The 5,694-nt window shown below is 36.1% G+C and overlaps 1 pseudogene across 1 annotated transcript; it reads left to right on the top strand.

The window, feature by feature from the left end:
• The first annotated feature begins 821 nt into the window (after positions 1-821).
• LOC149561379 (uncharacterized) lies at positions 822-4,146 on the top strand (annotated as a pseudogene). Its single transcript, XR_016363428.1, has 2 exons — positions 822-3,580; positions 3,694-4,146. The product of XR_016363428.1 is annotated as an uncharacterized LOC149561379 (transcript).
• Positions 4,147-5,694: the final 1,548 nt, after the last annotated feature.

Here is a 5,694-nt window from a genome sequence, read left to right as displayed (position 1 = left end):
AGAACACGCCAAACACAAACGATTTTAAATTAGCAGACATAAAAAGCGGAAAAGAGCAGAAGGTGAAATTAATAAAAATAAGAGAGCTCGGTTGGTCACGGGTTCTAGTCTCCCCCGTCCTCGTGGTACCAGTGGGCGTGTCGCGCCAGCGCTACCGGTCACGTTAAAAAGTTTACCAGGCCCACTGCAATTTATAGGAGGACTGTGTTGCACCGATTCCTACAGTCTAAAAAAAAAAAAAAACTAGTGAAAAGAAAACATACTTCACCAAATATTTTAAAATTCATCTCATTCACTTTTCTTTTGCGTGATTTACCATGTGCCAGGAAACAAACATCTGTTCACATTTAACATATTTCCTTTTCTTTTTTTTTTAAAACGTGTTGAGTGCTGGTCTGTATCTTTAATAAAATAGGTTTCACTTTCACATTATTCTATAGTTTTAAAATCTAGCTTTATGTTACTGCTGTCTCTTAGCTTATTTTTTCCATACTAAATTATATTTTCATATATCCAGTAGAGTGCTTGGTCTTTGATGTTTTTTTTCCTGTTGTTTTGTTTATATATATTTGCTGTTATATGAAATAGTTGGAATTACAAAAGAATTAAGTCAAGAGGCTTTTTACAGTGGTACCAATCTTTAATGAGAAGAAATGGAAGTAAAAATGGGAAATAGATGCCTCAACAAAGATATCTCTCAACTTATTTTATACATATAAAATAAATATAAGCTAGTTGATAAAGAGCGTTGATCCAAAAGACTCAAATACTGAAATGATATTTAATTTACTTATTTCGCATTAAAAAAACAAGAACCCGCATTTTCATCTCCATTCAAAATATTTTATTTCAAAGTGATTAACAATCATCTTCCTGCCCGAAATTCATGCTTCGGCGAACTTCTCGTCACGTCTCTCGCATATCTTATTTATTATTATGAAAACTTCTTGTCCCCAACCATCGTATGAGCAGAGAATGAAGACGATGATGATGTTTCTATTTCCTCTGCTGCTGCTCTTCTCTGCATTGCCCGCTCATCTGGCAAAGCCTTCTAATTTCTCTGATCAGCAATCTCTCTTGGAATTCAAGGCTTCTCTGCTTCTCGATCCATACAATTCCCTCCTCCACTGGTCTCCCAATCACACCACCTGCGACTGGACTGGCATCACCTGCTCTTCTCGCAGACAGCGCGTGGTTTCCCTCAATCTCACTTCTATGGGATTATATGGCCCGTCTCTCCTTTCCTCGGAAACCTTTCCTTCCTCAGAGTTCTTGATCTCAAAAATAATAGCTTCCAGGGACATATTCCGTACCAGCTTGGAAGGCTGTTTCGCTTGAGAATGCTACGGTTGTCCTTTAACGATTTAAGTGGAAGCATTCCCTCTGAACTTAGCCGCCTTTCGAAATTGGAAGCTATAGGGCTAGGAGTTAACAAATTGACAGGCATGATCCCATCTTTCTTAGGAAACATGTCCTTTTTAAATATCCTTGATTTGTCCGACAATAGAATCCATGGTGGTATTCCTGCCGAATTGGGTATGCTTAGAAAGCTGAACTGGCTTGGTCTTAGTATCAACAACTTGACGGGGTTGATCCCCATCGCCCTTTCCAATTGCACCCATCTCCAATTAATAGAGTTAGCTGAGAACCATTTAAAAGGCCCAATTCCGTGGGAGTTTGGAAGGCTGTCAGAGTTGCAAATAGTGTCCTTCTGGGGAAACGGACTCACTGGCGAAATACCCAGCTCACTGAGTAATTGGACTCAGCTGCAAACGCTGGATTTTGATGAAAACCAACTCAGCGGCACAGTGCCCCTTCTTTTTGGGAAAATGCAGCAACTGACACACCTTGTTATGGAGGAAAATCATTTTGTGAGTGGAAGCAGTGGTTTGTCTATTCTGACAGAGTTAACTAATTGCTCCAGCTTGAAAGTTCTTGAATTGGGACATAATCATCTCACTGGTGTCTTGCCCACTTCACTGGGTCGCCTCTCAAATTCGCTCTCTTATTTAGGATTAGGTTTTAATGAAATTGGTGGAAACATACCAAATGAGATTGGTATGGTAACCTAACAAACTTGACAGAAGTAAGTCTACAAGGAAACCAACTCAGTGGGAACATTCCATCTGCTTTCGCCAAACTTCAAAATCTGGAAAGATTATATCTGCACACAAACAATCTACATGGAAGTATCCCAGAGAGTTTTGGCCAGTCAAGAAAGCTTGGACTGTTGTCACTCAGTCATAATAAGCTTTCAGGCCCAATCCCAGAAAGCCTTGGCGAGCTTCGACAACTCAGACAAATTTATCTTGATCATAATCAGCTCTCAGGAAAAATACCCGCCAGTTTAAGGAGATATCTAACATTGGAAGTGGTTGATTTGGCGCATAACAGACTAATGGGAAATATACCTCCTGAAGTTGCAGGCCTTCAGAATCTCCAATTATATTTCAATGTTTCCCACAATTTCTTGCAAGGTTCTATTGTGGAAATGAGCAAAATGGTTATGGTTCTAGCTATAGATGTTTCTGGAAACAATTTCTCAGGGAGCATTCCCAGTGTGCTGGCTAGTTGCAAGGGGTTGGAATATCTAAATCTTTCTTCGAATGCATTTCAGGGGCCAATCCCTCCATCATTAGCAGATCTGCAAAATCTACAATACATGGATCTTTCTTGCAATAATTTGTCAGGTATGATACCCATGGCTTTCACAAAGATGAAAATGCTAAAACATCTAAATCTGTCTTCAAATAGATTAACTGGAGAAGTCCCAAAAGGGGGAGCTTTTGTAACACTTGATGCATCAGAAATTATGGCAAATCCTGGGCTCTGTGGTGGGTGGTTAAAATTACCGTCGTGCTCTACTTCCAATCACAAGAAGTCATCCATCTCAAAAAAGGTGATTATTCCTCTTCTGGTAGGCATGGCAATTTTGATAACGTCTCTTCTATTGGTATCATTTTCATACAAATTATGCAAAGGTTCCAATATCCCCGTTCTTAAAGTATGGCCACCAAAAATATCATATAAAGAACTTATAGATGCAACTGGTGGGTTTGACAATGAAAATCTTATAGGAACTGGTAGTTTTGGGTCTGTTTATAAAGGAATTCTAGAGAATGGTAGACATATTGCTGTTAAAGTTCTCAACATACAAGATGAACATTCTAACCAAAGTTTCAGCAAAGAATGCAATGTGTTGAAGAGAGTCCTTCACCGCAATGTAATTAAAATTATTTCAGTATGCTTCAACCTTGATTTTAAAGCCTTGATTCTTCCATTCATGCCAAACGGAAATTTAGAGAGATGGTTGTATCCTCATGATGGGAGTAGATGCAGATTAAATATGAGCGATCGACTTAGGATAGCAATGGAGATAGAGGAGGAATGGCATACCTTCACCACTATTGCTTTGTTCAAGTGATTCATTGTGACATCAAGCCTAGCAATGTCCTCTTGGGAGATGATATGACCTCATATATTGCAGATTTTTGCCTTTCCAACCTTATTTTTGGAAATTATATGGATGCTTTGTCCTCTGCAAATGCACTTAAAGGATCTATTGGCTACATTGCACTAGGTACATATTTCCTCACTATTGCTCTATCTATTTTACTATTTTTTTAATCTGATTAACCTTCCAATGCTTCAAAACTATAGGAGTAAATTATTCATTTTAATTCATTTTTATAGAGTATGGAATGGGTGGAAGTCTTTCTACAAAAGGAGATGTATATAGTTATGGAATTGTGGTTTTGGAGATATTGACAAGAAGGAGACCTACAGATGATATGTTTGGTGAAGGAATCAATTTACAAAAATGGATAGAAACACATTTTCCTGATAGAATTTCAGATGTGGTGGATGAATGTCTTTTGATAGATGCTCATGAATCACAAACATCAGTGCTAATGGAATTTTTTACTCAATTTATACAAATTGGGTTATTTTGCACAAGGAGTTCACCTCAAGAGTGACCTGATATGATTGAAGTGGTTAATAGATTAAATACAATTAAAGGTTCATTTCTTGGTACCCATCAAGCTTTTCAATTACCGATAGATATCTCACCTTTCATAAATAATGAAAGAAATACTATAGACATGAGAAATAGGGGAAGTTTGTCTACATCTACATCCTAAGCCAAAAAAATATTTCTTTATATCTTGGCTAGTGTGAAAATAGTGATGCTCAAATGAATTATTGTGGATAGGTATAGTCCATATTGAGTAGATAAATCACGTTCAACTTGTACTACCTATATGGTATAGTCTTTTTATGACTAATTTAGAGCTTCAAACTATAGCTTATGTGTGCAAAAGAGATGTGGATGTGATATATTTTGAAGATGTAAGTCATTTTCATACACAATTATCAATATTTCTTGACATTAGAAAGTTATCATCAAAGAGAGAGAAATTTTACTACTATTGAATATATAATATTTTGCACTATAATCCTTGTATCTTTTGAATTATGATTGTTATCTAAAACTTAATTTGATATTATAATTATTTTTCAATGTTGAATTGTTGGAAACTTTTATTATTTCTTTTATATTTATTTATAAAAAACATTTGAAAATATTGTAGTGTAAAATTTTTGTCCCTATTAAATTGGATTCATATTTTTTAATAAATCCCAATTATTAGGAATTCATAAATTATTATCCCATTTATAAATGTCCAATCTTGCTATGAAATTTTTGCAATCTGAATTCATGATAATATAAATGACATCCTATTACAATTATTCCACTAGTTATTGTTATTATTATTAATAATATTATATATATGTCATATTGCTTTGTCTCCTTTTCTCTTTGCATCATCTCTCCACCCTCTTATATCGCCATTTCTTTCTTTCTCCTTCCTCACAAAATCTCTTTGTTCGAATTGCTTTCTACCTCATGTCAATTACCTCACCTTTCTCTCACTCTTTTCCACACACCTATAAAGATAATTGTCTATTTTAATTACTAATTATTCTCATCCTAAAACTCTATCTCATCTCTCTCACTTTCCCCTCTACCCTTTCTTACATTTGTCCCCTCCTCCAACCTTATATTTAGAGTAATTACCATATATCTCTCTCCCACTAATAACTATATTTCACTCTATACTAATTATTATTTTCGTCTCTCTACATTATCTCTCTCCTCCTCTCCCTCTCAACATAACTTCCCTAAAATTACTAATTCTCTATATTCCTATATTTTCCTCTACATTGTCTCTCTCCCTCTCTTCCTCTCACCATCACAACTCTCTCTCTCTATGTGTGTGTGTGTGTGTGTGTGTGTGTGTGTGTGTGTGTGCGTGCATGTGTGTACATGTATATGTGTTTATTTATTTATATTCTATATCCTATTTAGTCTCTTTCTCTCTCTACACCATCTCTCTCCTCTCCTACTCACAATAATTTTCCTAAAATTATTAATTCACTGTTGTTCTTCCCTTTCTCTTATAAAATCTCTATTTTTCAACTTGCCCCTTTTCCTATCTTCCTCATCTCCCCAGCCTTTCACCATCTCTTCCTAGATCCCTATTTACTCATAACACTAATTTACATCTCTCTCTCTCTCTCTCTCTCTCTCTCTCTCTCTCTCTCTCTCTCTCTCTCTCTCTCTCTCTCTCTCTCTCCTTCTCCTTCCTTTACTTCCACCATCAAGATCTTCTTTTTATTAAACCATTTTTT

The sequence above is a fragment of the Cupressus sempervirens genome, chromosome 4 (assembly GCF_028749045.1).
Source record: "Cupressus sempervirens isolate cs-2001-9-10 chromosome 4, ASM2874904v1, whole genome shotgun sequence".
Taxonomy (NCBI): Eukaryota; Viridiplantae; Streptophyta; class Pinopsida; order Cupressales; family Cupressaceae; genus Cupressus; species Cupressus sempervirens.
The sequence above is the reverse complement of the archived record's forward strand: the minus strand, read 5'-3'. Positions and strand labels throughout refer to the sequence as shown.